Source organism: Corvus kubaryi, unplaced genomic scaffold (assembly GCF_017639235.1).
Source record: "Corvus kubaryi isolate FWS band 111438036 unplaced genomic scaffold, C.kubaryi_AGA036_p1.0 37394, whole genome shotgun sequence".
Taxonomy (NCBI): Eukaryota; Metazoa; Chordata; class Aves; order Passeriformes; family Corvidae; genus Corvus; species Corvus kubaryi.
Window position 1 is genome coordinate 2,019,006 of NW_024581133.1, and position 11,138 is coordinate 2,030,143.

Sequence of the window (11,138 nt, forward strand, 5' to 3'; positions counted from 1 at the left end):
CACAAAAATGATTACTTAAGTGATGATTTAAAAATAATGGATGTACATTAGCACATGAATGATTAATTCCTTTTCGTGAGTACAAGCATCCAGGCTATGGCTGAGTAAAATATTGATGGTACAAAGGAAATGAGCTGTTTCTTAATTTAGTTTTGTTCTGGTAATGTGTAACTAATGTTGTTCCCTTCTAGCAGTATGCATTTAGTGACCCTTTTAAATTTTAATACCTAGTGATAGCTAAACTAATAGTTTCATGGGACATATAAGACGAGCTTTTGAAAAGATGCAGATAGAGTTTACATGCATTAATTTGAGACTCTGTAACACAGGTACTACAGAGGAACCACGCAGGCTGGCATTCCACAAGAAAGGTGAGGCTTTTTTTGTACAAGACACATTGAAAGGTAGACACTTGATTGTCATATTAATGTCATGAGCCTGTGGCATATGGATCCCAGTTCACCGAGGCCTGATGGTCTTGTGAGGCACCTGAGAGCGTGGGGATTTCTGACACTAGACCAGAGTGAGACTGCAGGACTGCTCTCACCACCTGACACCAGGGCACGTGTTTACTCTAAATGTAGGGGAACCTGAGCTCGGAGATTAACCTCTGCTGGACTCCTGCAGCTCCACTCAGAGGTACCTACATTGTGGTTTCTCACTGCTCCACAGCTCTTGAGGTGTTTCTGGAAGTTTTTGCCTCGACTACAGCACCCTGAGGTGTTTTCCCACATACTTGCTGCTAAATGCCACAGTGGGGAGAAAGGCACTGAAAGCCAAGCACTGCTCACGTGGTCCTGCCCACACCTTCATTTCAGAGCATGGCAGGCCAGGCTCAGCCATCCCAGACTTGAACCTGGTGCTGGTGGAACAGAGCAGGATGGGCTGGAAATGAAATAGAAACATTTCAAAGATTGCATAGATGTGTGTGGGCAGCAACGCGTGTAAGGACACAGGCTGGTGTAGAGCACAGCTCCAGGCTTCGACATCCTCAGATGGGAATACAACCTTGTTACTCAAGGTTGATCTACAGACTGGATTGCTGGCACTGCCTACCCCTGCCCATCTGCTGGAATGGCACTTTGCCCACAGCGTGGTGACATGCCAGGTTTCATTTGAAGTAGGTGTCTTCTAACAATGGGTTTAGAAAGCAGCCTGTTGAAGACAGCAACTGACACTTCTTTCTTCAATAGGCTATTTTTGGAGTGGAAACACTTGCTGGCAGCAAGTGCAAAGGGCCTAAATCAGTTTCTGCTAGTCAGCTGCAAAAAAAATCTCATTTGCTACAGTAACAGAAGGTTTGGGCTAAAAAGTGAAGCGATTGCTTCCATTTGCTCTTGCTGGCCTCACATGGGAGTGTTTATTGTGGATACTTAATCCCACTTTACCAAACTACATGGCAATTTGCAGGTGAGAAGGGAAAAGGAGGAAGAGGAACAGTGTATTGCTTTCGAGACAAGAAAGGGTGTTGCTTTGTTTAATTTTAAGCCATGATCCTTTGATATTTTCCACTGCTGCAATGGATATTATATGGTAATCCTGCCAGGACATTTTATATGTGAGGAAGAGTTTGAGGGTTGGCTCCCCAGGATGACATTTGAAAAGTATAGTTCACATTTTTTTTCTTTTGGCAGCTGAGAGAATAGAGGGATCTTCACTCAGTCCCAACAAAAAATCAACAGGCTTTCTGTCATCAGGTCTGTTTGAAAGGGTTTTGAAGGTCCTAGGGAAAACACAGACTTAGTCACTGTCAGAAGTTCATGAAGGGGCGCAGATCAGAGAACAAGTTAACACATGCAGTTCTCCCGAGTGCCGTTCTGGATACTGGACGCCTGAAACGTGGGCAGGGTGTAAAACCACATGGCTTTAAGAGCAGCCCAGATGGCCAGCAACCCCAGGAACACATGCACACGTGCTATCCTGATCCTTCTAGGAAGGATTTTGAATCTAAATTGTCAGCCTGACATCAGTGCCATGACATTACTGATGGGCAGGAGTGATAGATGATCCACCTTGCAGAGAGCTCCTTGCTTGGGTCTGTAGTAAGAAGTCATATGGCCTAACATCCCTCTTCTGACATGTCCAAAGCTCATCTGAGCTTGAGTCCTGGCAATGTGATGTGATGTGATGGGAGTCCAAGTTTGAGTATGGCCCTGATCAGCTCTCCAGAGCCCCAGTGAGCTGGCTGAGCAGGGGACAGTCTGCTTTCTCCCTGTCCTGCCTTTACTGTCTCCCCCTGCCTCCACTCCCTTGTTCCCCTGGCACTGTGCTCCGGGCCTGGGGCAGCACAGGGGACTGGCCAGGTGGCAGGGAGCCTGCTGAGCCTGTGCTTTATGCAGCTGGTCTCCACATATGGAGAGTGTTTCTGGATGGTCTGGCTACACGACAGGTGGAGACCTTTCCCTCCCTCTCTGGTTTGGTGCTGAGCTCTTGGCCTGGTGCACATATATGGGTAATAATGGCAGGGAGAGAAACAACCAACTAGGCATTCTCTGCCAGCATTCAAAGTACATAAGCACAGAATAAACAATCACTGAGGTTCTTCTGAATGTGGGAAGCTATTCAGGCAGCATCTGAAGTACTCAGATAAAATATCCAAGTCTGAAATAGCTTTTGATAAGAAAGCTGAGAATAACCTATAGTTATCTTTGGCTATTGGACAGTAGAGACTTTATTATAAAATGATTTATTTGGTATAACATGGCTGCTAAAATCCTGGCACCCTGTTATGCAACTAATTAAAAAAAAAGTCAAATCTATAAAAGGAGCTGGAAAAGTTTGACTGGAACCACAAATACTGTTTCTTCCATTGCTTCCCAAGTAGTGAACCACTTTTCATGCCCTCCTCTTCCCCACAAAGACACCGAAGAGAGGAGATCTGTAGCTAACAGCGACAGCAGCTACGACTGCATCACTCCAAGCAGCAGAAGGAGCAGAGTGCCTGCAGCAGTCTCTGTGATTTGCCAAGAATGGAGATATCATGGCTTACTCTTTCTTCAAGCTAGGTCAGATAATAGTGTTGGCATTCCTACCTGAGCCTGTTTTTCCAAGCCAAGGACCATCCAGAGTATTTAGTTATAACTCGATCATTACTGGTGGTTGCTGTGTTGTATGTTTTTGCCATGTCAATTCTTCCAGTATGTGATGCAAACAGGAGATTTTGTAGGGTAGAATAGGTGCCACGGCTAATTTATACTGCCTTGCATCCAAAGTGCTTTCTACACTTTTGACCCCACACACCCCCCTCTCCTCGACCAAGCCTCCTCCCTTGACAGCTCCTTTGCATGACTGTTTCCTGCATGAGTTGTCACAGACAATGGTATTTCCCCTGACTCTGTGGAGCTTTGCATCACTCAAGATTAGTGGGCTGACATGCACAGTCATACGAGCAGCTGGCACACTGTGATCAGTGAGACAATGTGGGGGTGAAATGGGCCGCCTATCTCATTGTCACCTACTGTCACCTCAGAGGTGAAAACATGTCATCTTGCATCCTCCAAAGGAAGGTAGTAGGATGTGTCCCTGGATCAGCAGCTTCTGGACACAGTGCGCATTTCAAAAGTTGATGGGGGGAAGGAGCAACAGTAAGTGCAAAGGATCAAACAATCTGCACTCACTTCTGCCTCTTAATGTAGAGAACAGTAGAATACAGAATATAGAGAGACAATATATAGAGAATAGTAATTGTGTGTGCTCACCTTCCATAAGTGGAAATTTTTATTTTGCACTAACGTGCAAAGCACAGAACAGAGGAAAGGAAACATTTCATGAATGGCTCTGTCACAGCTACTCAACAGAAAGGATTTTGCAGCCCACAACCAGCACGCAAGAAGGAACACTGAGGTACATCAAAGCTAGAAGTAATTTTTTTCAAACAAACAGTAATGTCAGATAAGGCCATAAGTGTCAAAAAACTAATTAAAAGTAATAACCTGTGCCTCAAGAACAAAGTATCCTAGGCTGAAGTCAGATAGTGAGATGTCAAGGGGGACACACTAAACACAAACTCAAGGTAATATGGCAAAGGCAGCAACTCCTCTCATTACTGATTGTGTGTGTGCTGTGCACTTTGTGTGTGTGTCACAGAGGTGAAAGTAAATCGTTCAATCATCTTTCTTCTAACCTAGGATGAGAGCCTACCCTCTTGCTGGATAGGAATGCCGTGTGGTAAGGCTTTGTTTCAGAATTCACGCAGATACAAATTTGCAAGCAGTTTGTTTACCTTTCTATTCTTAGTAATTACTGGTATTAGCTATTTTCCAAACACCCTCCCTACATCAGCCATGAATAATGTCTGTCTGATCCTTTACAACTGTTTCACTGTCACCCAAATGAAGCAGGTTTTTGGCTCCTGAGTCAGTGTTAGGCTGGACAGCTGCTTAGCTGTGACAGCCCAAGGAGCTACCTCAGGCTTGCCCAAGGGGGATTCAGACTGTACTAAATTACATTCTTAGAGACTTATTTAAGGCCTTAATTTGTGGAGTTATATTTGGTGGGACAGTGAAGGAGCAAGGTTTATGTGTCTGTGTGTGTGTCTGTACGTGCACACATGTGTAATTGCTTGTTTTCTGTAATACTAAAACCTCCATAACTGTAAAATGTCATCAGCTGCTACCTGTGGACTCACCTTTGTGTAGGACGTGATTGTTTGTGTACGAAGTCAAGCTGTTTCATGTTGGATTTTATGGACTCTGGAATGAGTAACATGATACAGATCTATAGATAAATGAAATCTGCTGGTATTTATAACCAGTGAGCAATTGCTTTACCCCTTTGCAAGTTTTGAGATGTGACAGTTACAGTAGAAAGGAGCGTTACTGTAGCTCTGAGCTGTTTGAGAACGTGCATGATTGGCTAAATTTCTATGGGAATATTTGATTTACCTTAAAGAAAACATCAATCATGTCTTTGGTGATTCTTACTGATAGGGAGTAATTGTTCTTCTTGGTCAAGTCATAAAACAATTAGAATTCTGAGCCCAGTGAAGTAAATAGACAGATAAAATCATCTGCTCTCATCCTACATTATCTTGTAATTTACACATAAAAAAACAGTGAAATAATGGAATGTTTTCAGGCCTGTTCCTGTTCTGAAGGTCAATGGGTCTCCAAAGGACAACGGGGACTCGTCACACAGAATCAATTACAGGATTAGGTAATCCCCTAAAATGGGACTGAAAAGTGATTTTGTGTAATAGAAGTTGCTATACATAATATATAAATAGATAACATTAAGTGTCTTGTCATCTTGTGATTATATGCCATGATCACAGATTTGTTACTAATACATCTTTTCATCTGTCTGTGCCTGGAAAAGGCAGCACATTTTACTATTAGTGAGGAAAAGTGTAGGTAAACACTGTGATGGTGAATCTGTACTGAGTAGCAGTATGACAAATGAAATTTTGAAAATTAAAATTGTAGGCTGTGAGGAAGATCACCTATTAATCTTGGAAGTGTGCCATTAAATCTAATTACAGTATTTTGATGATATTACCTTAGATATTTTGAATTAATTCCCCATCAAAAGATGGGTGCTGTAAATCACCAAACTGAAAAGCTAATAATTGTACAGAAAATTGAGGTTTTTTGTTTTCAATCATCCCTGCAGACATTTAAAGTGCTGAGGGGAGTGAGCAACAGTATACTGCTCTATACATGGACCCAAAGGGCACCATGGCAATGCCTGTAGCTTGGCTTTGCTGTTGCCAGCTCTCTGCTCGGTACAGCTGTCCCTCACTGGATTATTTTACAAGGTTATTCTTTAGCAATGACCAGGGATTAATCATGTTTTACTATTGCAGTGATCTTTGCAGGAAAGTGCCATGGCCAGAACCATTGGCCTGAAAGAGTTGGTTTTTCAAAGTTAAGCCTGATGGGGAGCTTACAGGCAGGAAAGACCAGTTTTACAGGACTGTGCCCAGTTATGTTTATTGCTTGAATCTCTTTTATTAGCTTTGACATACAGTCATCCACATTTCACTCTAAGCACATTTCACCCAGATTTCACTCTAGGCACATTTCAAGTTGTAAAATACACATTGCAAACATTGTGTCTATGTATCTGCTGTCCTTGCTGACATGAGGTTCTCTCTGCCAGCCCCACAGCCTCAGCAGAGGAGGAATTTCTGGCTTTCCACTGCCTCAGGTTCATCTGCATGGGATCCTGCAGGATCCCTGCTGGCTGACCCATGCAGTATAGTGACAAAGCTTAAAAACAATTATTTCTTTGCCAATTATTTTTATTCATTACTGGCACATCTCCTCTACCTCCCCAGAGTATAGATGAGGGAACTGGAGAGCCAACATACTGAATTTCAGCCAGACCTTCACCTGAGAGCAGGTATTAGATTTATCACTTAAATATTCAATATAGAGATGGTTCTGTGGGCTTCTCAAGGCCAGCTGATGTCAGGTGATGGGGGGTGGTCATGAACAGCACTGTGGACCCATTTCTTACACCAGCCAGAAAGCTAAATCACAGGAATGAAAGCACATACCCATGCTGATCCTATACAGAGACAGGACAAAGTTGCCAAGTTGGGGTGCACAGCCCAGCATCAGCGTTAGCAAAAAATGATCACTACACCTTCAAGTGACAGGCATACAGCTTGAGATTTCTGCACATCCCTCTAAATGAGGAGGCAGATTAAGACAATATGAAAAAGGGAGCAATGATGTTGCTAAGGGTTGGACTCGGTGATCTTAAAGGTCTTTTGTAACCTAAATGATTCTACGTGAAAGTGAATTCTTGACAGTCAGAAATACATTAAACACAACTCTTAATACGGTACCCAAGAAGATGCTATAAAAAAGTGCTGGAACTGTTTTCTGTCCTCCCTATATTTTACATAATGGTAATTGCTTAAAAGCACCTCTTGTGCTTTCTGACAGCTGTCAAGGGTGAAAAGAGGGGTTTCCCATCCTTTGGAAAATATGAGAAAATTATCTTCTCTCCTTTAAGCATTATAAAGAACTACACTCGTGATACCTTGGATACTATTTGCAGGGATAAATTTATGACATATTTTCTTAAGCTTACCCCTCTTTAAATAATTCTTGACTTATAACCAATTATTTGTCTGTATCAACACAGCACAGGCTTGTTATATTAGCAATTTGCTATTTTTAGCCAATTGGTGTAAATCATGAGTGACAATGTTTTGAAATGTCTCACTTCTGACTTGCATTGATACTACTACAAGCTCAGGACTCGAAGAAGGAAAATGGTTGGCTCAGCTTTATTGCTTTGCCAGCCAAACACTGGGATTTTCACCTATATTCCCCCTGGCAACAAGGTGTAGGGTGATTGAACGGGGATATGATTTAAATGCTCTCCAGGAAGATTAAAGACCCATCTTCTTGGGATCTGAACCATGGGGAATGGGGAAAAATCAGTGGCTGAAGAAGGGCGATACAGGGTTCATGGAGATGGGATGCTGAAGCCAGGAATGGTCGGCATTCAGAGGTGAGTGTTAGGAAACATGTAATTCTGCATCGTGCAGGCTAACACCCTAATGAGCTATCAGTTTCAGCTTATGTGGCTTTAACCCTGTTCTGGTGATGAGCTGTGAGGCATTACAGCTTGATCTTCCTATTTTCTACATATATGTTCTTAAAAGTCCAAAGGAGGGAGTTCTTCACCAATCGATAGAGATAAAAAGCCTGTTTATCTAGGAAATTGTTCCACATTTATTCATGTATTATACATGCCTGCCCTGCCCTGTGCAATGGCTCCCAGGATATTGAGAAGACAAGAAGACACATAAAACCAGAGCTGTATGGAAATAACTTTTCTAGGTTGTTAATACAAACTAATATTATCCAGCAGACAAATGTTTACCCCTTCTATGGGAGCATTACTCATTGAATAGCACCTTAAATTGTCCAGCTAATTTTATGCACTTACAACAAATAAATTCTATTCTCTTTTATTATCAAACTTAATTACAGTCAAGGTAAGTCATAACATCGCACTTTGTAATTTAGATTTAAGGACAGTGAATATAAAAACTGCATGTCTACTTCATCAGGAATTATGTATCGATCCATATTAAATTACCTACCAGTTCCTCTATGCAATGCTTTGCAGTAGGCAGATGTCTATATGCACTGGCAAAAAAGAGAAGGGAGGAAGAGAATATTTAGCTAAAATAAAATGACTCTTAGGATGTAACATCATCACTTCTTGGCACTGCTGTGATTTGACCATCCCCCTGTAACTGACGTTTGCTGTTTTTATAGGAAATGACACAGCTTAAATGAACATATCCTCAAAGTGTAGGTTTGATATTTCATTCAGAAGCCATTGTGTCCGTGCGTTCGCATGCTGAGTCACCGACGGAGCTCTGGCTCAGCCAGGGGTAAACCATCAACGCCATTTCCCTCAGTCCTTGCTATTTCCTAGGGATGTGCCATTTGAGCTAACTTTCCTGAGCTACCATGCTCTGAAGGTGGTTTCCCAAACTTGCAAACTGCCCTGCACTCTGTGCACTTGCACTTCCTTACCAAACCACCGTGTGGCTGAAGGGATTTCAATCAACACACCTGCTTGCTGAAATCAGTTCAGCTTTGGTTATAAACCCAGTGGAGGCATTCAAGCAGAATGAAATGCCTGTTTAAACACAGTTTAGTATTATCCATATTTTAATTAATAAAAAACTCAATATGTTGCTCTAACAGAGGGTAGTTCTATTATCAGTATGTGAATTTTTAATATTTTGCTTATTATATTTTCAAATTCATGAACAAGTGTTGCTCAAGTCTGTAAAACACTTAGAGGATGAAAAGTCCTTTGGAAAGAAGGAATAACCCATACACCCTACCCATGAGACAGGGTGGGTAAGTGCTCCTGTTACCACCTCGGACACGGGGTCTCACTGGAGCCAAAGCTGGTCCTCAGGCATTCCCAGCTCCTGGACTGACACACAGTCCATTTCATTCTGCCTCTGTACTTTCAGATTCTGCTGATGGGTTTCTTTTGCAAATCAATCATTCTAAGGGTAATTAACATTTAAAAGCCAGGTTTCTTTTAATTCCATTAGTATATTTGCGACAAGAAATGTGTTGGCAGAATCCAAAGGTTAAGAGTTACAATGAAGAACAAGTTTTAGGATAAATGAAAGTTAAGGCCTAAAACAGCCTGACAACACCCCATTAATCTGCACACTATTGACACAATAGTGGTCTGTTGTGTCAATGAGGATTTAAGAAGCTTTGCAGCACATGTTAACTGATAGTTTATCATATCAATAGGAGCCTGCATATATTTGTGTTTAAAAACCTGTGGCTGTGTAATTCCCTGACTGCACACATATTGTAAATGCACATACTTTAAATCCTTACATAAAGTGGTTTCTAGCCATGCAGCAAATTTTGAAATGATAATAAACTACCATATTTAAGTGTAGACACAAGGTATTAGTCTGGGCTGTACCAAAATCCTCTAAAATGCTGTACTTCTAGCTGAAACCCTTTGCCCTACAGGAATGCAATCTGATTCTCAACATTGTGTCACCTGCCTAATTGAAGCAGAAGGAGATTTAAACCATATTAATCTTTTATCCTGATATACGGAAACCTTGAGTCAGCTTGTGGCTGGAAGCTATAGCAGGGAAGAAAGGTCCCTTCCCACAAGCTGCCCTTCTCAGAGCAGAGGGGAGCCTGCAGCCACAGCCCAGGCAGTGCCGAGCGCTGGGCACCTGATGCCCCCGCGGCAGGGATAACCGAGCAACATCGAGGAGTAATTTCTACATGGTAGTCACAAAAGAGGCGTATTAAATGAAAATATGAGTGGCTCTTCCAGTACTGCAGTTTTCCTGACTGGCACTACCATCAGGAGTTTCAAAAGCCAAGGAGCAAATCCCACATTTGTAATGCCCTGGTGTGGGTAGCCTGCGCAGAGGTACCTGTTTGTACCCACCATAAATCCACACCACAGAGTGTCTGACTTCCAGTGCAGAGGCCACAGAGCTGTTCTGTGAAACGAATCCTTCTTTTTAAGGCACTTTCAGCTTTTTTTGTCCTCAGGTTGCAATTCGATTCCTAACCAAGCGAGTAGTCTCTATCGCAGCATTTTCATGCACTGTGCAAATTGTGATGCTTTTCAGATTAGGGCTGTTCATGAGAAAGAGAAAATAATGTCCTTACACCTTTAACCAGGCAGCAGCTCCTGGGGTGCCACATAGCTTTGCTGTGTTCGCTGTGAGGAAGCCCATAATGATCTTGCCTTTAGCCTGTCACCACTAGGAAACATCAGAGAGAGACAGCCAAGGGACTGAGTTGCCAAAAACCTCCTATTCCCATGGCTGGGAGATTTTGTTGGCACCATCTCTAAAGAGAATTTACTATGGGCCAAATCCTGGCGCCCTTGCTTAGATGAATCAGTTCTCAAGAGGCAACGCTCCCGCTGCGAGTGGTGCGTGCGTAAAAACCTGCCAGATCAGCCCAAAATACTGCTTGGGAGTATCAAGTGCTTGTCTTCCAGAGGGGTGGAAGCGACCAGCCCAAGGCTTTGCTGTGGAGACAGTGCTAAGGGGCAGGAATTTGGGAACTGCTCATGAATGAAGGATATATTCCCCAGCAAAAATCTCTAAATTACTTTTACTCGGAATTTTTTCTTATTTCCCATAAAACAAACACAGATGATACAGTTTGGCGAGTAATCCTTTTTTTTTCCCCCTTTCAAGGGCATCCAAAATACTTCATGGTACTTTAAGCCTTAATTAATTTATCTTTCATGTGAAGAAAAATGAATTAGTGACAGCTATTTCCTGGACTCATTTCTGGGATTAAACCCTTTGTTTCTGGAATATCTGAGGGGATTTTGGACAGGCATTTAAAAAGATGTCATTTCAAGGACACTCCCCCCCAGCACCACACGCGAAGTACTCGTCTGCAAAATCGAGTCTCATCAGCCTGCAAAATTGCATTGCTCGCAATGACTTTTTTCTTCCCAAGTAGAAATGAAAATTTCTGTCTTAAGAAGCGAAGGTGGCGTCGGCGATGAACAAAACGCCTTCTCGATGGCTTCGCCCCAGCTGTTTACCTCCGCGGCCTCGGGGGCGGGGGGGGGGCGGGACGCAGGTTTGCCGAGGTGGGCTGGGAAGGGCGAAACTACGGGCGAAGTTTGCCACAAAG

At 42.7% G+C, this 11,138-nt stretch overlaps 1 protein-coding gene across 1 annotated transcript in view; it reads left to right on the forward strand.

Moving 5' to 3' along the window:
* The window catches only part of SEMA6D (semaphorin 6D), a 216,845-nt gene that overhangs the window by 174,138 nt on the left and 31,569 nt on the right, over positions 1-11,138 (forward strand). The gene's annotated exons all lie outside the window — the stretch shown is intronic.